At 36.4% G+C, this 24,365-nt stretch overlaps 1 long non-coding RNA gene across 2 annotated transcripts in view; it reads left to right on the top strand.

The window, feature by feature from the left end:
• LOC130454305 (uncharacterized) overlaps positions 1-18,578 on the top strand; it is a 44,579-nt gene extending 26,001 nt beyond the window's left edge. Inside the window, exons 2-3 of one of the 2 annotated variants that reach the window (XR_008911972.1) lie at positions 5,297-5,373; positions 17,707-18,578. This is a non-coding gene — a long non-coding RNA (uncharacterized LOC130454305). Of the gene's footprint in view, positions 1-1,040; positions 3,247-5,296; positions 5,374-17,706 lie in introns of those variants that run through there. The other variant, XR_008911971.1, reaches the window with a different exon arrangement.
• The last annotated feature ends 5,787 nt before the right edge of the window (positions 18,579-24,365 follow it).

Genomic DNA, 24,365 nt, shown 5'->3' with positions numbered 1-24,365 from the left:
AATTCTGTTGTTCCTCATAAACCTTATGGTAAACCATGAGGTTAATTTTATTCATACTTTTTTTTTACTTTAGTAGCTCCTGAATGATTCCGTCAAAAGAGATACTCCACCAACAACAACCCCAAACTTTCTATAATTTTTTATTAGTGGTGTTCAAGAGGTTCTACTGCCACAACATTGACCAAGCCTTGGTTATTCCAGGTTGCTAGACAATGGATCTAAAATGATGCATAGTCAGTTTTTTTTCCCCTCTCACTGTGATAGAATCTCTTACAGCTTGTTTTCTGTTAACAGAGTCTCTGAGAACCAGGGGTCACTTCCTTCCTAAGATGAGACATCAGGGGTGAAAGTTAGTAGAAGAAATATAAATATTGTATTAAACTGAAAAATATAAATTAATAAGCAGTTCAATAAAAACAGCAAGGGTGGTTTATAATTCAATAGCAATGGATTATGGGGGTCTAACAACATTTTTAATAACTGTCAGCTCACTAAAGATATTTTAAACTATTTTCAATTTTGTTTCTTGGATTAATTAATGTCTTCTCTCCTCCATACCCCTCCCCCAATCAATACTAAGTATCTAATTTCATGGGGTTTAAACCATCAATCAAGTTTATCTATCATTAAGTAGCTTCTGAATACAAAGAGAGCTAGTCCATTTTATTAATAGGTCAGGTTTTGCAAACTAGCTTCAACAGATATATCATACCCCCAAGCAAATATTGTTAAAGGTATCTATGTTTTCTACAAACTTAGCTCAGAGCCTTAACTGGATAAGGTTTATATTATAATGAACTGAAGTTTGTCTTCCATTTTTGCATATAACCAGTAAAAAATTATTTCATTTGAGCACTGGGCCAATTTGCACCAGCTATTACCCCAAACTACAAATTCAAAGCTTCACACACAGGAGACTCTTTAATGTATTTCCTTGCAAAGGATTCCTTGAACATCTGGTTCCCTAAACTCAGAGGTAAATCCCTTGAATTATTCCCTGTTCACTTTAGGGTTTTTTCCTTCTTTCTTTACACACACAGGAAAAGTATTAAGAAACAGCTGGAAATGATGGTAGCAGAGAGAACCAAAGTAACTAAAGATGAAAAAGACTCATTAAAGGAACTGCTTTTCATTCCCTTACCACTGTAAGGACTGCAACTAATAAAGAGCAAAAAGCAGAAAGAAGAGAGATGAGTGAGCCACAATGAATGCTTACCCAAAACCCAATCAGTTGGTGAACTTTTCAAGATGGGGCACTATGGAAATGAAAACTTTTCTCAAGCAGGATGATTGACAGAAGAGACTTTAGGGATCTGAGCAGCCCCTTGAGATCAGATCAATGAGTTTTGTAATTAAGGTTTTCAAGACTTTTACTTTTTTTTTTTAAAAGTGTCAACTGGATTTTCTGCAAGTTTTAAGTTTGCTTGTGCCCCTTGAGAACTCAAGTACCAGACACACCTGTTTTCCACTGAACTATAGACCTTTAAGTGTTTGGGAACCCCAGTCTGGGTGGGATTAGTAGACATAGTCAAATGTTGAGTACCCTTATTTTTTAGCTTCTCCCATTGTATTAAAGTTCTCTCTCAGGAAACCCAGCTCTTGGCTTGACCCTTTCCTTTTGTATTCATTGTAGTTTGACCTCTCCCTGGTACCCCAGCTGCTGACCACAACCTCTTTGCAGCTTGCTTGCAGCTTGTCTATGCATGCTTGTTTTATCAAGTTCTCCAGCGGGTATAACAGACCCCAAGTTCTGCCACTCTTTGCTTTTTGTAGAATCATCTTGGGGGTGCTGCATTTTCCCAAAGATACGGACTCCAGAGCTCCAGGGTGTTGACTCTGTGTAGTTTGTGGCACTTGGCTATTGGACCTCTCTGTTTCCTGATGCTGTTAAGGTCTGGAATTTCACCCACCACCAAGGAAGACCTGTGGACAATGCAATCAGGCAAAGAAAGGGCCATTTATTACGGAACTGGTACGCGCACCAGTGGGAACCTCTGTCATCCGAGTTCTGAGTTCCCTCCTAAAGATTCAGTCTTAAATACTTTTCAGCATGAATAGCCCCCCTCCCTTCCTCCTTCCAGTCCGTTATCTGTTGCATGCCCTTGTTGGAAAGTTGCTGGGTCTTTTTGCACCTGGGACCTTGGTCCTGACAAGTTTATCTGTCTGTAGTGGGGACCTTGGTTAGGTCCGAAGTTTATCTGTCTGTAGCTGAGGCCTTGGCATTTTTCCTGGCTGAATTTCTCAAGGCTTGGGCAATTTTCAACTCAGATCTCCCTCAATGCAAGACTTGGTTTTTCTGACTACTTTAATAGTTCTGTGTTTTTCCCAGGTTAACATCCAAATGGGGGCAGGAAAAGAGGAAATAAGCATTTATTTTCTACAATGTTCCAGGAACTGTGCTGGATGCTTTCCAAAGATAAGCATACCTCAGAGATATTATGGGTTGTGTTCTAGACCACCACAATAAAACAAATAGAGAAATAAGATGAGTCACATGAAGTTTTGGTTTTCAGTTGTCAACCTGAAAAAACAGAACCACCAAAGCAGGTACAAAAGAACAATACTTAATCAGGACAAGGGAGACAGTGTTCTTGTGGTCATAGCATAGCCATACACACACATACACCACACAGAGCCACCCAGCTTGAAGATTCTGGGAACTCTGGGAACAAGAATGGGAATTTCCACTGAAATAAAGAACTTGGGATTCAATTTATTCCTTATGCAGAATAACCAAAGAGAAACCATCGACTGATTAAAGGGGAACTTGGGGAAGAGGTTGTATGGAGTACCTGGAAGAGGCTTAAATATAATAAAAGAAACTAAGAAGACAAAAGAGTAAAAAAGACTTGACTACCTCCACCGCTCCTGTCCAGTGTGTTCAACAAGTGCATGCTTGATGGCCTGTTCAGTCTAGGACAAGGATCAGTCAGGGACTTTCTTGAAGGCAAGTTCCAAGGGGTCAAGGGTAAATTTAGGGTTTGATAAAATAAGATTGTCACAGGACATTTAAAATTATATTTAAACTATACCGTACCTTGGTAAGTATGCAAATGCCAACAAAAACCAAAAACAATGTACAATATTTTAATTTAAAATTCTTTTTTTCTTTTTTCCTCATTTTTCAAATAATAAAAACTGGCTAATTTCTGTATCTAATGGGATCCTCCACTTAGAAGAGGAGTTCCTGTATACCTGCCCTTTGTGTTAAGATACATTAATACATTAAAAGATCCTTTGCTTCTTCCTCTGTTTCTACTCTCTTTCTCTCACTCAATTCAACTCAGGTCAGACACTTGGGAAGACTGGTTGACAGAACCAATATATAGTGTTGATTCTAGGAAAGATGGTAAAGGTTAAAAAACATACTTTATAGCTAAGAAAATACTGTCAAGCAAGTCATAATCTTTTTGCTGGTGTGCCATCTTGCCATCATGTTGATGGCTGCTGATGGATCAAGATGGAAGTTGCTGAAGGTCTTGGTGACTGGCAATTTCTGAAAAATAATACAGTTATAAAATTTGCCATATTGACTGACTTTTCCTTTAACTTGAACATGTATTGACTAATGAACTGACCTAATATCAATCTTCTTGTGTCTCTGGGAATAAAGAGGCCCAAAGAGAGGGAAGGTCTGGTGAGTGCAACAATCAGAACACATATTTATTGATTAGTTTCACCATCTTATATGGGCTTTCTGTATCCCCCAAAGAATTTGAATAGCAACATCAAAGATCATTGATCACAGATTTATATACATATATATGTATATGTGCATATATACATATATATGTTAATCTGTAGACATTAATATATATGTATTAATGTTGCATTAATATAATATAGATATAATAATAGGAAGTGTGATATATTTTCAGAATTACCAAAAATGTGACACAGAGACACAATGCCAGGACATGTTGCTCAAAAACATGGTGCCCATAAACTTGCTGGATGCACAATTACCCCAGACTTTTCATTTGTAAATAAGATAGTATCTGCAAAGTATAATAAGCTGAAGTACAATAAAAGTCAATATTCTACATCATCCTTATAATAATGCTGTTTAGTGGGTACTATTATTTTGTAGTTGAAGAAAGTAAGGCAGAGAGAGGATAAACCCAAGATCACACAGTTAAAAAATGTTTGAGGCAGAATTTGAAATCAGGTCTCCCTCAGTACTACCTAACTAGTCTAGTAAATCTGTTATCTACAAACTTCTGGAACAGACCATGTTGACTTCCTGAGTACTGACTTATTCTGAATTTCTTTCTAAACTAATAATACTCTCACTTGTTCAGATAGATCAGACATACAATTCCTGATAAAAATATTTCCTTTTTTACCATCTTGAACTTGCCTATATTTTAGACCCAATAGAGTGTTTTAGCAGTATAGCTATCCCTTCCACATCACTGCTTTCCCCATTGTAGCTCTGATTCACAGACCAGAAAAAAATTAATTTAATTTCCTCAAAACCCTCTGTTTAAAAAGTAGAGCAAGACTTCCATTCTTCCTTCACAAACCCACATACTCAAGCTTTATGGACTTTAGATCAAAGCCCCTTTCTTCTGAATTCAAATCCAACATACCTTCCCACCTGCTCTGACTTGCTTAAGTCAAACAAACATTCTGTTGGTATCACTTCAATTGCTAATTGGTAACTGAATGAAAACCATTGAGATGGAAACCATTTGATAATTTTAAACAAAAACCCAATTTTGGTAAGTTTAAATGCTGAAACCATTTTTACCCTTAAACCTCATAGGATGGAAAGTTAGATAAGGATAGAATGTAGTCTTCTTGAGACTGTGCTGCTAAAAAACAACAACCCTGTTTTACAAAACTGATCTGTGGCTTTTCTTTACAGACTAAAATTTTACTGTCCAACAAAATTAAAATTAGGATGTTATTTTCTAAACACACACTTACACATGATCACAATTTTGAAATAAAATACCAATAAATAACTTTAATAGAGAAATTTAAGCATTACTTCCTTCTGGCTAGCAGACAAGGAAAGGAGATTTATCAGGACTTCTTAACTCTCCCTATTTACCTCAAAACAGAAGATAATTAATAGGTTGTTCTACAATTTGAAAAAAACCCTTAGTTTTAAAAGTGTAAGACTTTTGAAAATCCCCAAAGTAGGGGTGTCTCATCAGTTGTCTTTCTGTTCAGAATCAACCCTCTTCTTCCCAACAGCAAAGGAGAAAGGCAGATCTGATCAATGAACTAATAGCTTCCTGGTTTCCTGTTTTGTTTTTTTTTAATCTTCTCTTCCTGGATTTCTCAGCAGGCCCTTGCCTTAAACTCCAAGCAAAGAGTAGAGTTTGGAGAACTGGGAGTCTAGTGAGAGGAAAAAACTAAAAGGTAAGGAGTTTCTGTCCATATTATGCCCTTTTTCCTGCAAAATATGTCCAATTGCCAATTGGGGTTAGAATTTATGGGATCAAAAAGCCAATTTCCTCATTATTTTCTTGATGTTGTGAAGTGGGGCACTTCACAAAGGGAGTCCAAACATCCAGAATTTCAATTATTGGAACTGTGATTTATTAATAAAAAACGAATAAAAAAAATCTACCAGCTGGGACAGACTTTCCTAGTGGTAGCTGTCCTGGACTGACATTAGGAAACTGTTTATATAGGTTTATAGGATACAAAGTTATTTTCTTTTACATGTAGGTTCTTAATCATTAACAAACCTCATCACTGACATAGGAATGTGGGATCAGTGATGAGGAGACAATCCTCAGATTTATGTGGGGACTGTTATTTAGAGATTGTTTATTTTCACATGCAGGCACCTAACCCTAGTTAGCCATATGTTATCTTGCTTCCATCCTGACCTGAAATTCCTTTGTTTCCTATCCTTTCTAATTCTCATCTCCAAGCTAAGTAGAGCCTGTTCTGCTGTCTGAATAAGCAGCTCGACCTCCTGTGAGAGATGGAAGCTAGGTCTGTTCCCTAAAAATGCTGGCAGGAATTTTTCTACTTCAATTTTATTGTCCTCCCCTTTTTGGACTACTTCATTCCCTCTTGTTCATGAGTCAAACCCTTGACTCATCAGACAGAGGAGAATAATGTGATCTTAAGGCCAAAAGCTTAATAGCCTGAAGACACTGTCGGATATAGGTCATAAGACAGTTGATCAGGCCTATCAAGAGGCCCACTATTACTAATATGAGTGGTCCTCTAAGGCTGTTATAAGGTAGTAAGCCAAGGAGACCAAGAGAAAAGACTAGAATACCAGTTCCTGGATTGAGTATTAATCTGTTCCCTCTCTTGTATCCTTCCCTGAAGCAGGGCTAGAGATTCCTGTATACCCCAGGATGATTAACATAGAAACAACAGGATTCTCCCAATGACACACAGAGCTCCTCCCCTGCTTAAAGAAAAGGAGATCGAGTCCCCACCTATTTTGGAGAACCATTTCTGGCAGAGAGGACAGTGATTTTTCCAGGAAATTAATAGATGTTTCTAATTCACTAAGGTCCAAATCAATCTGTTGAGAGAGAGACTAGAAATTGTGGATTCCCTGAGCCAGGGCAGCAGTACTTAGGGCTGCAGTTCCCCCTATACCCAGCCCTCCTAGGACTGGGATGAGAATTGGCACTCTATGGCGTCTGATAAGGCCTATCAGGTATTCACTGGTCTGCATCCCTTCAAGGTGCTTTCTACCTCTTTCCCCTGAATAATAGTAAACCTGGGGAATAATATGAACCAGGATGCAAATTACAGGGTCACCTACAGCATCCGTTGTTCTTAAGGTATGAGGAGATAAACAAGGTGTGAGACCTGTGGTAGAGGCTTTGGAAAAGGTACATGTTCCAAGATGGGCTTTCCAGTACCAATTCTCACAAGAGTCAACATTATATGCTGTAACAATGCTGACACAGTGGGGAGCAAGAAATGAATGACTTATATCTGCCCCAGACTCCATAAAACAAGTGTCATTGCCTTTCAAGTCCCCTAAGGTAAGAATTGGCTCATGTCCCCGCTTACATTGGACTTTGGCCTCAACCTCAGTGATTGCAGCAATATACAAAGCATAGATGGTTCCAAAACCAGCTTAAATTTTGTCTGAGATGTGAAACAACAGAACCAGGGGCAGGCTCTGGAGAAGGCATCATTTGATTCCTTGGATCTCTGATCCAATCCCTTGTGGTAGTTGGAAACTGCATACTTTCCAAGTCCACACTCAGAAACATCCCCAAAAGGGATAAGGTTTTGAGACTCCTTCGCAGGCTCTGGATTAGCAAAAGCTGCCCATGAATGATTTGGTTACAACCCCAGCCATTTAGCTATATGCCGCAAGCCTAGAGATCTCTCCCCTACTCAAGCACACATACAAGTACACATTCACAGCATCCCTCTCCGAAGTCCTTATCTCCTGGTCCTGGGGCTCAAGATCTCGCTGGGGGTCTCCAACTGAAGTGGAGGCACTTCACAAAGTGAGTCGAAACAGTCAGAATGTTGGGTTGGAGGTGCTCCTCAAGGGGTGAATAGTCCCCAAAACAGAGCAGGGCTTCCCCCAGGACCACACACCCTTCCCCCAGCGTGTCCCCTGGGTTTTCTAATTCTAACCAGGAGCCTCTCACCACCCCAAATTCCAACTGGGGGGCCTCTAACCACCCTGAATCCCAACTGGGGGCTTCTAGCCACCCCAAATTCCAACCGGGGGCCTCTAACCACTCCTAACTCTAACTGTGGGGCCTCTAAACACCCTAAATTCCAATTGGGGGACCTCTAACCACCCCAAATTTCAATCAAGGGGCCTCTAACCACCCCAAAGTTGACTAAAATTAACTGGCTAGAATACCCTGCTTAAGGGAGTTGAGTCTGATGGATCCTTCCCATGACCCATCCAAGGGAGAGGGAGTCGGGGATTCTTAGGTGGAGGTAACCAAGAGGGGTGTCACAGTCTTTGTCCACACGCTTTCCAGGATTTCTGACCTATCCATTCACAGGAAATAGGAACTGTGTACTTTCCAGATCCACACTCAGAAATAGGTGGGTGGATCTCCTGAAAGAGTTCTGCTTGGCAATAGGCTTTCCTGATCAACCCTCAGGCCAGTGACCAGTGGTCAGCCAATTAGTCATATGTCAATGACTCGGGAGACCTTACCCCCTCACTCTCACACAACATTCTCTGCACATTCATTCATCACCTCCAGAGGCTACTCACTGGACCCTACTGTCCTCCACTGAGATGTGACATGTTCTGGATCCCGTCGTCTAGCCTTGCCCCAGTGACAGGGGTCCCCTCCCTCTGTTGGTCATACTCTGTTTCCTTCGTGGGATCCCGGAATGAGTCCCCATATGAAGTGCCTGGCTAATCAATCCCAAGGGTGAAACAATGACCAACAATGTAACACACAGGAGGGAGTTTATTAAACAAACTGCAGTTTGGGCTCAGCACTCTAAAAATGGCTGGAGTCCTGAGTCTGGGGCTTGCAGGCTTTTTATATTAGAGTGGTAGGGGGAGTGCACAGGAATTCCTGGGGTGGGGGGAGTGAACAGAAACTTGACAGGAACTCCTGGGGCTGGGGTCTTATCAGTTCCTAGCATATGTCACGAGGGGGAGGAACTTCTGGGATTGGGGTCTATCGTCTCCTGGCATATGTCAGGATGTGATGATTTGCCTGCAGGATTTCTATGGAAATTTTCAGGGAAGGGAGAAAATAGGTTCCAGGGCTGGTCCTTCAAATAGACACAGAAAACGCTTTTGACAAAATACAGCACTCATTCCTATTGAAAACACTAGAAAGTATAGGAATAGAAGGGTCTTTCCTAAAAATAATAAACAGAATTTATCGAAAACCATCAGTCAACATCATCTGCAATGGGGATAAACTAGATGCATTCCCAATAAGATCAGGAGTGAATCAAGGATGCCCATTATCACTGCTATTACTTAACATTGTACTAGAAACACTAGCTGTAGCAATTAGAGAAGAAAAAGAAGTTGAAGATATTAAAATTGGCAATGAGGAGAACAAGCTATCACTCTTTGAAGATGATATGATGGTCTACTTAAAGAATCCCAGAGAATCAACTAAAAAGCTAGTGGAAATTATCAACAACTTTTGCAAGGTTTCAGGATACAAAATAAACCCAAAAAAGTCATCAGAATTTTTATATATCTCCAACACATCTCAGCAGCAAAATCTAGAAAGAGAAATTCCATTTAAAATCACCCTAAACAATATAAAATACTTAGGAATCTATCTGCTGAGACAAACACAGGAACTACATGAACACAACTACAAAACGCTTTCCACACAATTAAAACAATTGGAAAAACATTAACTGCTCATGGGTAGGATGAGCTAACATAATAAAAATGACCATCCTACCCAAACTTATTTACTTATTTAGTGCCATACCCAACAAACTAAGAAAAAATCTTTTTTACTGAATTAGAAAAAAACTATAACAAAGTTCATTTGGAAGAACAAAAGCTCAAAGATATCCAGGGAAATAATGAAAGAAAAATGCAAAGGAAGGGGGCCTTGCAGTACCAGATCTCAAACTATACTATAAAACAGTGGTCATTAAAACAATATGGCTAAGAGACAGAAAGGAGGATCAGTGGAATAGACTTGGGGTAAGTGACCTCAGCAAGACAGTCTATGATAAGCCCAAAGATCCAAGCTTTTGGGACAAAAATCCAGTATTTGATAAGAACTGCTGGGAAAATTGGAAGACATTGTGGGAGAGGTTTGGATCAACATCTCACACCCTACACCAAGATAAACTCAGAATGGATGAATGACATGAACATAAAGAAAGAAGCTATAAGTAAATTATGTGAATGCAGAATAGTATACATGTCAGACCTTTGGGAAGGGAAAGATTTTAAAACCAAGCAAGACTTAGAAAAAAATCACAAAATGTAAAATAAATAATTTTGATTACATCAAATCAAAAAGTTTTTGTAAAAACAAAACCAATGTAACTAAAATTAGAAGGAAAACAACAAATTGGGAAACAATCTTCATAACAAAAACCTGTGACAAAGGTCTAATTACTCAAATTTACAAAGAGCTAAATCAATTGTACAAAAAATCAAGCCATTCTCCAATTGATAAATGTGTAAGGGACATGAATAGGCAATTTTTAGTCAAAGAAATCAAAACTATTAATAAGCACATGAAAAAGTATTCTAAATGCTTTATAATCAGAGTGATGCAAATCAAAACAAGGTTTCACCTCACACCTAGCAGATTGGCTAACATGACAGCAAGGGAAAGTAATGAATGCTAGAGGGGATGTGGCAAAGTCTGGATATTAATTCATTACTGGTGGAGTTGTGAATTGATCCAAACATTCTAGAGGGCAATTTCAAAATATTCACAAAGGGTGCTAAAAGACTGTCTGTCCTTTGAGCCAGCCATATCTGCTGGGTTTGTACCCCAATAAGAGAATAAGGAAAATACATGTACAAGAATATTCATACCTGCACTCTTTGTGGTGGCAAAAAATTGGAAAATGAGGGGATGCCCTTCAGTTGGGGAATGGCTGAATAATTTGTGGTATATGTTGGTGATGGAATACTATTGTGCTCAAAGAAATAATAAGGTGGAGGAATTCCATGGGGACTGGAACAACCTCCAGGAAGTGATGCAGAGTTAACCAGGAGAACATTGTACACAGAGACTGATACACTGTGGTACAATCAAATATAATGGACTTCTCCATTAGTAGCAATCCAGTGATCATGAACAACCTGGAGGGATCTAGGAGAAAGAACACTATCTACATTCAGAGGAAAAACTGTGGGAGTAAAAACACCAAAGAAAAACAACTGCTTGATAACATGGGTTGAGGGGGATATGATTGGGGATCTAGACCCTAAAGGAACATCCTAGTGCAAACATCAACAACATGGAAATAGGTTCTGATCAAGGACACATGTAATACCCAGTGTAATTGCACTTTGGCTACTGGAAGGGTAGGGGGAGGGGAGGGAGGAATAGAATATAATGTTTGTAACCTAGGAATAATGTTTGAAATTGACCAAATAAAAAAATAAATTCATAAAATTAAAAAAAATAAAAGATGGATTATTGATCTATACCAGGAATTCTCTTCAGTGTTATAGTCACATATTAAGATAATGGAAAAATAAAAGTAAGAAAATCTATTGGCCATATAAGTAGAGACAAACGCCTCAAAGTTAACACCATTTTTCTTCCCTATTTCTATTAAAAAACAATAATTAAGGAAAATCATTGCTACCAGAAAGGAAATGATAAATTAAATTATATAGATCCAATAATTAAACTATTTCAATTAAATTTTACATCTTCTTGAAACCTAGTCGTTTTTGTTAGCTATTTTAAGGCTAATTATGGTGATAAGCCAAATAAAGCATATTTTAGAATGATCACAATCTATTATTTAATGGTATAATGGAATTATTATGTCATGATTTAGTGAATAGCTGGTTTTTCAATGTACTATAAAATCACTTTTTTCTTCTGCTAGTGAAAGAATTATCTCCAAATTGTCAACTGAACATCTGTGAGAAAAAAATGGCTGAACTCAATCTGCTTTACATGTTGCATACATTTAATTTTATCACAAAAATATCAAATTAGATTCGTCACATGGACATATAAGAATCACTTAACATTGTGAATTAGCATTTTGTTGATTCAATTATAAATTTCAAAATATTTTATTGAGAAGAACTACTTGGAAAATATATTTATGCCTTTGTATATGATAATCCCCTAATTTCTGGTGCTCTAAAATGAACACATTCTTGGTACTTCAAACTTTCATATTTTTTCAGCTTTTATCATAGATTCATTTCTTCCCAGCAATATATTGTACATTGCTCATACATTTGTTCTGGATGGGGTTAAACATTTAACTAAATGGTCTACTTGATTGGTTCTTTTTTTTCATTCAAATGACAAATATTCTCAGTCACGCAATTCACTTCAGTTATTTTTTTTTTCATTTAGTTTAACTGACTGAAAAACACTATTTTGAACTCAATCTTAGATAGCAATGTCAAGAATCCAAAGGTTTCGTGGATCTGTGATCTTTTCTGTGCAAATGGATTTTCTCCTTAGTGGTTCAGACTTCAGCATATCCATGCAGTCTGTGCAAAGTTTAATAGGTGCTCTCTAATCAACTTTCTGTAGGGATTTACCAAACATCCTGGGTTCTTTAGGATCTTTTTTACATTTTTTTTTGGAAAGCAATATGACACACAGGTCATCTATTAATTATCCCACACCCTTTTCATATGATAGACCTACTTTTTTGTATTATTTTGCCTGATGTTACTCTTTTCTGCTGAATTAGAAGAATTGAAATCAGAATTCATTTCTGCTATCACTTTCTCTTTATTGTAATGCCATGACCCATAAATAACTGACTTATATTATTGCTTTGGTTAGAGGTAAGATTTGATTCAATGAAAGGATCCAGGACAGAAGATCATAAATTAATCTTTCACATGGCTATTGTTTTGGCAGTAATGAACTGTGACTAGCCTTAAGTAATAGGAAAAAATAAATTGTACTTGCTGTATACATTTATATTTATGAACAGTTGCTTGTGGGTATAGTTATATGGATATATATGTATATACATATGCATTTGTGTCATATATCATATGTGTATTTATATGCACTTTAGTTTATGTAGACAATGGAGATATAGGTTTAGACACAGATTGCCCATCTGCTGCATGCCTTAAAATGTCTTTCCGAACCCCAGCCTTGTATTACACTCACCACACTTGTCTTCTAGCCTATTCACAATGTGCTGAAAAGAGCTGGAGAAAATCAGGAAACTCTGCTGACTGGATCTGCTACAAATCCAGGTTATGGAGGCTCCCAATGCAGTGAGATAGTCCTTTTTTACGTCCCTTATCAACTCTCTCTCCCACTCACCACAGGAACTTTTCCAAATCTTTTCATTCCTCCTAAACCTCCCTTATATGACTCCCTCCCTTCTACCCTCCCAGCTGATGATCTTGACTCAATCTTGACTGAAAAACTGAGATTCTTTGCCAAGAACTCCCTCTTCTCTCCTCCTTATCTCACATCACTCAGATGCCTTCTGCTATTATCCCTTCTTAGACCCTTTGCACGAAGTGATCTTTCTTGCCATGCCAAACCCCTTTACCTTCACAAGCAATTCTATTCCATCCTATCTTTCCCAGCAGATTGTTTCTTTTATCTCAAGTCTCTGTCTTTTAGTTGCTTTCATGCTACTTACAAAAAATGCCTATATTTGCTTATCAAAAGATTTTGTTCCACTGATTGTTTTTTATTAACTTTTTGTTATTAAAAAATAAAAAAAGATAATATTTTAAAATAAATAGTTGTAGTATAAAAATAAACATAAAATACCATTGTTTTGTCAATAAGCCAAAAATAAAATAAAACCAAGAATGGGAAAAAAAATGAATGTATTACCTGAAAAAATTGGCTGCTAACACAGGGAAAATGATTAACTTGAGGGACAGATTGAATGTTCAGCTGATACCTCTACCATAACAAGAGATCAGGATCAACTACCCATTGTAGTTATTGGAAAGAGTGGTCACATTAAGGAGATCACAGTTATATTAGAGTACATTAGTACTCTTTCTTAACCTCTGCCTCAGTCTTCTAATCTATTTTTGTAACTATGGTTGGCTAGTAAATATTTAACTGATTTTCAAATATTTTAAACAAATTCTCTAAATACTGGTTGAGAAAATAATTATGACTTCAAGAATTGTTTAAACATTATTTGACCTTAGTAATATTTACATTCTGCTGAAGTCCTATGCTAAATCCTCTTCACGGAGTTACACGGAGCTATGACAACTTTTAACAAGCTCTATCTGACAGGTCTTGAATCCAAGTCAGAAAGGATTTAACTAAAGATCTATGTATATGTGTATGTATATATATATATGTCTTTATGCACAAACATTTATATATACATACACACATACATATGTTTTTACAAGACATTGGCACTTTGAGCCTTTAGTTAGAAATTCATAAAATGATGTTAATCATTTTTGCATTACTTTTGTTCCTATTTTTCAAATGTTGCCTTTATATTTTTTCTTCTTATCTTTTCCAGTGTCAAATAAATGTACTCCCTTAATCAGTCTATTTATCATTTTTCTTCTTAAAAGTCTAAATAATGCTAGTAATAGCTTACATTCTATGGGTTCCTTTCTTAAGTTTGCAAATGTTTTAAAGTTAGAAGTGAACAAAAGGGTCAGTGAAAGTAATCCACATTTGAGTCTTTTCTACAATAGGAAGAATAAAACAGCATGAAACAATGGGAAAACTATAAGAATTAGAGTTAGGTTTGAATTTGGGTTCTATCTTACTACCTATGTGACCCTGGACATTATCTGAGCTGAGGTTTCTTTATATGTAAAATAAAGGATTGAATTAGCTGGCCTCCAAGTCTCTTCCAACTCTATGACTATGATTCTATGAAAAGTTTAATAAATAATAAATATGATTTAACATTTTAGGGATTTTCCTTTATGAAATACCTTCAAGAACAATTTCCTCTTTTAATCTTCAGAGGGATATATTATGGATGACATATTTATTATAAGTGAAAATAGTGATACTCAGAGGTGTTAAGTGAAAATTCGAAAAAAGAAATAGAGAAATATAGAAAAATAGAGGCAGGATTTGAACCCAGGCTTTGGGGTGTTAGATATAGTACTATTTCCATGGCATTCAATATCTCTCAAGTATTTTAATCGACTTTACAAAACCAGCAATTCTGGTGCCTCTTATAAATACTAGAACATACACTCAGGACAAAAAACAAACAAGAAAAAGACAGTTTTAAAGGCAAATTTAGTTGTGGGATTTAGGTCACTCTTATGAAAATCATAAACTGGGGATGAAATGATTAGTGGAGGATGATGCTGAGATTCCTTGAGACTCTGAATTGGGATGCTATCACCAAGGACCAGGAGGCATATCAGGAGTCATCTCAAAAGGGACCCAATTGGGATTTGCATTGGGAAGCTAGGGATTTATAAGGGATAATAGAATCAAAGATTTTGAATGAGAGAGTTTCTTTAAAAGATAGTCTAATTCCAACATTTCCAAGATGAGGAAAAGTATACCCAAGAGAAGTAAGAGATTCACTCAAGGTGAGATCATGAATTCAAATCTATATCATTTAACTCTAAATTCAACTTCAGATTTGGTAACTTTCCACTAGAGTATTATTGTCTATCTGACAAAGCTGTACAATTGCTATGAGAATCCTCTAAATTTCAGTGTTATAACTCAAAATATTGGACATTCTTTTTTTCTTTAGTTCTAGCCAAGTTATTCCCTTGATACAATGTCTTCTACCTCCATCCTCTACTTGCACTCAGGCTCAGACACCATCTCTATCCCAAATTGCATTTGGGTATGGTTATGCCATTTTACCCATATCCCAGTGTCTTATACTTTCATTGTTTAATTCCTAAATACCACATACTCTATTTTATTACTGAGCCTTGTTAATAATTCATGAGATAATCCTCTTGGCAATCTTGTACATTTTCCTGAATACTTATTGCGAAATTATTTATTTTTTCCCTCTGGGGGAATTCTTACTTTAAATGGATCCACTTTTAAATAGACTTCAATCAACATAAGTTACCCACTTTAGTTTTACAAAGCTTATGAGTGATATCAAATGTTACAAAAAAGATTCTACTTCCAATACATTGGAAAAACAGATATAACTAGTATGTATACATTATTCTATTTATTTAAAAAAAAGAAGGCAAATGTACTTAAATTTTTTTTCACTAATGCTTGGCTCATTGGAAATCAAATTTCAATTATGAAAAAATTGAAGATCAATCACAACTCACTTCAAAAATTTACTCAACATTTATTAAGCACTTAGTATATGTAGAAAAACAGGTTAAATGTTGGGGAAGATATTATGCAACATTTAAAAAAGCCATCATTCTTGCTCTAAGGAGTTTCAATCTATTCTCACCATTTAACAATTAATTAAAGGAATTCATCAAAGAGTCATTACATGCCAGGCACTATTCTGAGTGCAGAGAACCCAAAGCAAAAAAGCAAAAACAGCCCTACTCCCCTTCAATTCCTCCTTTTCAATTGCTCACCAGTCATTTTTACTTTAATGGCTTTCTGTCACTTGAAATTCCACATTTTTTAAACATAATAAACAAATATTTCTCTGTAGTCCATGTTTCTATATTTTAGGACATCTTTGGCATTTTAATTTCCCGTAAGCCCTAGCATCTAACCATTTCCTCCCAATTATCCCTTTATTTTATTTTTAATATTGCTAACATCTATTCCCATCACCCAACAAAAATAAAAAGATCTTATTACCTTGTGCTTAGACTATTTATTCCCATAGCTCTCATAACTGATATCTCTACCTCTACCTCATACATCTTCTTACTCCTACCCATCCTATATATTACTTCTCAATTACTTATTCAATACCTCTATTATATTATTATGCATATTCTCTCCAATGTTATATCTATCATTTAGGGTTATTGTAAGAATAAAATGAGATAATATTCATAAGTTGTGTCGCAAGACTTGGCTTAAGAAATTAAATGAGAATCTTGGAGTTTTGTGGAAGTCATATATGACCCAGAAATAGTTTAGAAACTTGGAAATGCATTTGTATGTAAAATATATGCATTATGTCAACATACTCTATCTTTCAAATCCATAAATATACATAATGTCTTTTTTAAAGTTAAAATAAGTAAAAAGTTAAAGTCTGCAAAAAAAAAACCAAAGCCAGCAGACTTTAACTTTACAAAGTCTAGAAATTATTTATTTATATATATACACATATATATGTGTTTATGCATACATATATATCTATATACATATTTATATCTTGGCATTTCATCCTATATCATTTGTCACTGTTCCCTCTAAGTATAATTCTTCTAGCTGCCCAGGTGATAATAACATATTTTAATATTTACCAATGGCCTCTTTTCCTATAGGGATATATATCATTTTAACTTCTTGGGTCTCTTTTAAAAAGTTTTTTTTGTGTGTGTGTTTTTTTTGTTGTTTTTTCCCCCTCTTTCTTAATTATCTTTTGATCATTCTCTTGTGTTCTATGCTTGGGCATCAGATTTTCTGTTAAGGTCTGGTTTTTTCTTTACAAATGCTTGGAATTCTTCTATTTTGTTGAATGACCACACTTTACCCTGTAAGAATATGGTCAGTTTTGCTCGGTAGTTGATTCTTGGTTGTAGACCTAGTTCCCTTGCTTTTTGGAATATCATATTCCATGCCTTTTGGTCCTTCAATGTAGATACAGCCAGATCCTGTTTTTCCATGGTATCTAAATGATTTCTTCTTAACAGCTTGTAATATTTTTTTCCTTTGTCTGCTCCTTTTTGAATTTGGCTATAACATTCCTGGATGTTGTCAGTTGGGGATTAATAAGTACAGGAGGTGATCTATGGATTTTTTGCAATCTCCACTTTTCCTTCTTGTTCTAGAATATTGGGGCCATTTTCTTGAATAATTTCCTATAGTATGCTGTCCAGGCTTTTTCTTTTGTCCTGGTCTTCCAGTAGAGCAATGATTCTTAAGTTGTCTCTCCTGGAATGATTTTCTAAATCTTCTGTTTTGTGAATGAGATGCTTCATATTTTCCTCAATTTTTTCCTTCTTTTGGTTTTGTTTTATAGTGTCCTGCTGCCTTGTGTGAAGACTTATGTGAAGTGATACAAAGTGAAGTAAGCAGAATTGGGAGAACATTATACACATTAACAACAATAATGTATGAAGAACAGCTGTGGATGATGACTATTATCAGCAATGCAGAAATCTAAGAAAACTCCAAATTACTCGTGACTAAAAAAACTATCTACCACCATTAAAACTGGCAGAGTCTGAAAGCAGATAGAATCTTACCATTTAAACGTTATTTCATTCATGATTTTTTAATTGAATAAACAATATGTGTCTTCTTTCACATGGCAACAAAAAACACATGAAAGTATGCATTGCATGTTAAAACCTACATCATATTGCTTGTCATCTTGGGGAGGGGGATGAGAGTAAAGAGGGAGACAACACGGATCACAAAAATTCAAAAAACAGTTATTAAAAATTATATCCTGCATAATTGGGAAAATATGATAAAATTGATAAGCAGGAATACTAGGGTGATCCAATGTAATGTCTTTTTTTCAGTTTTCAATTTTCCTATGAAAAGTTAGAAATGACAAAGGAGACTATCTATGATTATGATAGGGCAGAAAATGCCTGGGTTTAAGATGCAGCTGTGTAGCTCCAAAGAGTTCAGATATGTATATCTTACCTTTTCTAGAGAATGTTTATTCTGTATGGAATGGCTCAGTGTAAAATAACTGGACTATTCATTATTGCCAAGGATATAGAGGAAGAGAGAGTTTATAAATAACTCTAAAATTATATCAGAAAATCTAAATTAAGACCTTATGAATTAAATCAACATATAATTTGATATGTTGTGATTTCAAAGAAATATAGGTATAAAATAAGAAAAATATATTCAAAATATGAATCAGGAATAAACAATGAGGGAATCCAGTAATTTTTAAATTAAACATAAATCTAATACTTATTTATCACAAATATTTTCTCTAAGGAATAAATGAGTAGAATGTATTAAATAACATTATTCTTCCTTATAAAATATATGAAATGAAATTGTTTATATTTTAGTAGACAGGGAAGGATCTATGCTGAAAAGAGTAATTCTTGAGTTAATCATATATAGAAATAATCAATTTGTGAAAATCAGCATTAGTTAAAATATTGATGAAAGAATAAAAATTAGAAGAAATAAAAGATAAGATGTGCAGTGGAAACAACTCAAATCCTGACCTTTTCAAAAATTAGTTATTGATAAAAATGGGATATGGAAAAAAGGAATGATACTATAACTAATTGCAATAATATTAGATAGCAATAAGAGGTCTAAATGAGTCCATAAAGCACCTTGGTTATCCAACACTTGATTAACTTTTGATGCTTCAAGTATTTTCTATTAGATTTGGGAGCTTGTGTCCAATTCACATTTGTCTTTGAGGATTTGCTTGTAACTGGTTTGACTTCATTGACTTCTTCTGAGTTTGTGTCTTGATCTTTCCTTTCACCATAGAAGTTTTTGTGGTCTTGTTCTTTTTTTTCATTTTCCCACAATTTAAAAATTTGAAACTATATTAATGTTGGAGTGTTTCCAACATCAAGCATAGCGGGGTCCTCTTTTTCAAGATTCAGGCTTTTCACACTGCTGTTTTCACAGCTATTTCTAGGATGGGGGAGGTTAGAAGTTTTTTTTTCCTTTAAATAATATTTTTTTTTATCATTTCCAAGCATTATTCATTAGAGAAAAAGATCATTTTCTTCCCTCCACCCCATAGCCGACGCATGATTCCACTGGGTATCACATGTGTTCTTGATTCGAAGCCATTGCCATGTTGTTAGTATTTGCATTAAAGTGTTCATTCAGAGTCTCTCCTCTGACATGTCCCCTCAACCGCTGTAGTCAGGCAGTTGCTTTTCCTCGATGTTTCTACTCCCACAGTTTGTCCTCTGATTATGGATAGTGTTTTTCTCCTAGATCCCTGCAGATTGTTCAGGGACATTACACCTCCACTAATGGAGAAGTCCATTATATTCGATTATACCACAGTATATTAGTCTCTGTGTACAATGTTCTCCTGGTTCTGCTTCTCTCGCTCTGCATCACTTCCTGGAGGTTGTTCCAGTCTCCATGGAATTCCTCCACTTTATTATTCCTTTTTGCACAATAGTACTCCATCACCAACAGATAAAATTTGTTCAGCCATTCCCCAATTGATGGGCATTCCCTCATTTTCGAATTTTTGGCCACCACAAAGAGTGCAGCTATGAATATTTTGTACAAGTCTTTTTGTCCATTATCTCTTTGGGGTACAAACCCAGCAGTGCTATGGCTGGATCAAAGGGCAGACAGCCTTTTATCGCCCTTTGGGCATAGTTCCAAATTGCCCTCCAGAATGGTTGGATCAATTCACAACTCCACCAGCAATGAATTAATGTCCCTACTTTGCCACATCCCCTCCAGCATTCACTGCTTTCCTCTGCTGTCATGTTAGCCAATCTGCTAGATGTGAGGTGGTACCTCAGAGTTGTTTTGATTTGCATCTCTCTGATTATAAGAGATTTAGAACACTTTTTCATGTGCTTATTAATAGTTTTGATTTCTTTATCTGAAAACTGCCTATTGATGTCCCTTGCCCATTTATCAATTGGAGAATGGCTTGATTTTTTGTACAATTGATTTAGCTCTTTATAAATTTGAGTAATTAAACCTTTGTCAGAGGTTTCTATGAAGATTTTTTCCCAATTTGTTGTTTCCCTTCTGATTTTAGTTACATTGGTTTTGTTTGTACAAAAGCTTTTTAATTTGATGTAGTCAAAATTATTTATTTTACATTTTGTGTTTCTTTCTATGTCTTGCTTGTTTTAAAGTCTTTCCCCTCCCAAAGGTCTGACATGTATACTATTCTGTGTTTACCCAATTAACTTATGGTTTCCTTCTTTATGTTTAAATCATTCACCCATTTTGAATTTATCTTGGTGTAGGGTGTGAGGTGTTGATCAATTCCTAATCTCTCCCACACTGTCTTCCAATTTTCCCAGCAGTTTTTATGGAATAGTGGTTTTTTGTCCCAAAAGCTGGGATCTTTGTGTTTATCGTATACTATCTTGCTGAGGTCTTTTGCCCCCAGTCTGTTCCACTGATCCTCCTTTCTTTCTCTTAGCCAGTACCAAATTGTTTTGATGACCGCTGCTTTGTAATATAGTTTGAGGTCTGGCACTGCAAGGCCCCCATCATTTGTGTTTTTTTCATTATTTCTCTGGATATCCTTGATCCTTTGTTATTCCAAATGAACTTTGTTATGGTTTTTTCTAAATCAGAAAAGAAATTTTTTTGGAGTTCAATGGGTATGGCACTAAATAGATAGATAAGTTTGGGTAGGATGTTTCTTTTTATTATATTGGCTCGTCCTATCCATGAGCAGTTAATGTTTTTCCAGTTGCTCAAGTCTAGTTTTAGTTGTGTGGAAAGTGTTTTGTAGTTGTGTTCATATAGTTCCTGTGTTTGTCTCGGGAGATAGATTCCTAGGTATTTTATTTTGTCTAATGTGATTTTGAATGGGATTTCTCTTTCTAGTTTTTGCTGCTGAGCTGTGTTGGAGATATATAGAAATGCTGATGACTTATGCGGGTTTATTTTGTATCCTGCAACTTTGCTAAAGTTGTTGATTATTTCAATTAGCTTTTTGGTTGAATCTCTAGGATTCTTTAAGTAGACCATCATGTCTAGATGCAATATCTTGGTCTCCTCCTTGCCTATTTTGATGCCTTCAATTTTTTTTTTGTCTCTAATTGCTACTGCTAGTGTTTCTAGTAAAGAGCAATATCTTGGTCTCCTCCTTGCCTATTTTGATGCCTTCAATTTTTTTTTGTCTCTAATTGCTACTGCTAGTGTTTCTAGTACAATGTCAAATAGTAGAGGTGATAATGGGCATCCTTGTTTCACTCCTGGTCTTATTGGGAATGCATCTAGTTTATCGCCATTGCAGATGATATTAGCTGATGGTTTTAGATATATACTGTTTATTATTTTTAGGAATGACCCTTCTATTCCTATGCTTTCTAGTGTTTTTAATAGGAATGGATGTTATATTTTATCAAAGGCTTTTTCTGCATCTATTGAGATAACCATGTGGTTCTTCTTGGTTTGCTTGTTGATGTGGTCAATTATGTGGATGGTTTTCCTAATATTGAACTAGCCCTGCATCCCTGGTATAAATCCTACTTGATCATGGTGGATGACCCTTCTGATCACTTGCTGAAGTCTTTTTGCTAGTATCCTATTTAAGATTTTTGTATCTATATTCATTAGGGAGATTGGTCTATAATTTTATTTTTCCGTTTTAGACCTACCTGGTTTTGGAATCAGTACCATGTTTGTGTCATAAAAGGAGTTTGGTGGAACTCCCTCTTTGCTTATTATGTCAAATAGTTTGTATAGTATTGGGATTAACTGTTCTCTGAATGTTTGATAGAATTCACTGGTGAATCCATCAGGCCCTGGGGATTTTTTCTTAGGATGTTCTTTGATGGCCTGTTGGATTTCATTTTCTGATATGGGATTATTTAAGAGTTCTATTTCTTCTTCTGTTAGTCTAGGCAGTTTGTAGTTTTGTATATATTCATCCATATCACCTAAATTGGTGTATTTATTGCCATATAATTGGGCAAATTAATTTTTAATCATTGCCTTAATTTCCTCTTCATCGGAGGTGATGTCCCCCTTTTCATCTTTGATGCTGTTAATTTGCTTTTCTTCCTTCCTTTTTTTAATTAGTTAATTAATTAAAAAATGCTCTTTTACATGCACGTTGTCTTCCAGTTGTCTGATTCTGACCTTTAAAGCCTGGTTTTCCTTTTCAGTTTGGTCAATCTGGTTTTGTAGATGTGTGAATTTCTTTTGCATTATTTCCCACTTTTCCTCCCAGAAGGCTTCCATCTTTTTGATCATTTCCAATTCAAATTCTTCATGGGTTTGTGGAGAGTTTCCATTTTCCTTGGAAGGTTTTGGAGCATTTGCTTGTGTTTCCTCTTCTATCTCCTCTGTATTTTGTATTTTTGCTCCATAAAATGTGTCCAAAGTTTTCCCCTTCTTCTTGTTTTTCTTGGAGTTTTGGGGATTTTCTGTACTGTTTGCCATCTCTATCTGAGTGGGGAGGTCTAGCTTTTTTTATCTCTGTCTGGTGTTCAGAGGCTTTAGCCCCAGGCGAATTGTCCATTTGTGGGTGTTACTGCTCTCATTTTCCTCCCGATGCTTCTTCGTTGCCTTACTTCCACCCTCTGAGCCTGGCTTGGCACTGTCTGAGATGTGTCTCAGAGCCTTTGTGGGCCAGAAGGGCCTGCACTCTGAGAGGGGAGGGACCGTGGCTTCCCAGAGCCCCAAGGGCTCCTGATAGGATTAACTTCAGCTGGGTTGGACTGAGTGTGTCTTAAAACAGGGATTTTTCTCTGAGACTTGGACGGAAGGATCCAGCCAGGGGGCTACAGGCTCCCCTCTGTCTCTCTCTGTTTCCCTGCTGTCTGGGTGCCCCTGTAACTGGCTCAGGTTATTTTCAGGATGCGGCCTTCAGAATAGCTGGCCCTGAGGTCCTTTTGCTAGCTCTTAGGTTCCTGCTGCTGCCTCGGACTCAGCGCTCTGGGTTGGGGGGAATGGGTCCTGGGACTTTCCTTCTGCCTACCCCTTAGACCCGAGTGATCTCGGGTTCTGGCTTTTGGGGGGGCTGTGCCTTTTGATCCAGATCCAGGAGGAGGGTTCCTGGGATCTATCCTGTTGTTTGTTTTGAATTTCGATGTCCTAGGAGCATACAGTTTGAGATCGGTTAGGAAGGGTTTCTGGAGATCTGAACTTTAGCTCTCTCTAACCCACCATCTTGACCGGAAGTCAGGTTAGAAGTTTTTAGTGTTTTTGAATTGTATGATCTATGGATCCCTTGTCATTACAATAGGTACTACTCTTCAGGACTCATTTTTTTCCTTTAGGACAAGAAATCATAGTATTACTCAGGGTGTCTGATCACTTGGGGATAGAAGAAAGAGTGCTCCTCAGGGCTTCCACTACCTTTTCACTAAAAGTGCTCTTCTTCACTCTTGAACTCTGACATGGAACTGGGTATAGGCAATGGACTTACAAACAGCATTTGGTCTTCATCTAGTGCTAACACAGGGGTATCTTATAATCTGTAATGTGTTGCTAAGTCCCTTTACTGTTTCTAGCTTGAGAGCTCCCAAAGCTGCTGCTTCTTCTGTCACCACCATCAAGTACCACCACTTGAGTGTAGTCCATGTGGGCTGTGGTCTTGATTCCTCCTCCATGTCACAGATATCTTTTCTGACCTTTTATTTTATCTTGAGCTTGAGGAATGTCTCATTTTGAACTTTTTGGCGACGCTACAATTTCAGAATTCAAGTTAATTAAAATTGTTTGCAGGGAAATGTTGGAAGAACTCAGCTGATTGGATTTCTATTCTGAAAATTTGGCTCCTCCTCCAGAAGTCCCCTCTGATTTACTTTTTATAACAAAGAAATGTGGCTTCCAAAGTCAAAACTAATTTAAAATATAAAGTCATTTGATTATTATGGAGACTGTGAAGGATTATGAGCAGTAGTAATTAAAAGAGAGAAACTGAAGGCTAAATCCATTTTTAGGAATATATGTTATGAGAGATAACTCAACAAAGTAAACAAATAAGATATTTGAGAATTAAAATGATAGAAA

The sequence above is a fragment of the Monodelphis domestica genome, chromosome 5 (assembly GCF_027887165.1).
Source record: "Monodelphis domestica isolate mMonDom1 chromosome 5, mMonDom1.pri, whole genome shotgun sequence".
NCBI lineage: Eukaryota > Metazoa > Chordata > Mammalia > Didelphimorphia > Didelphidae > Monodelphis > Monodelphis domestica.
The sequence above is the reverse complement of the archived record's forward strand: the minus strand, read 5'-3'. Positions and strand labels throughout refer to the sequence as shown.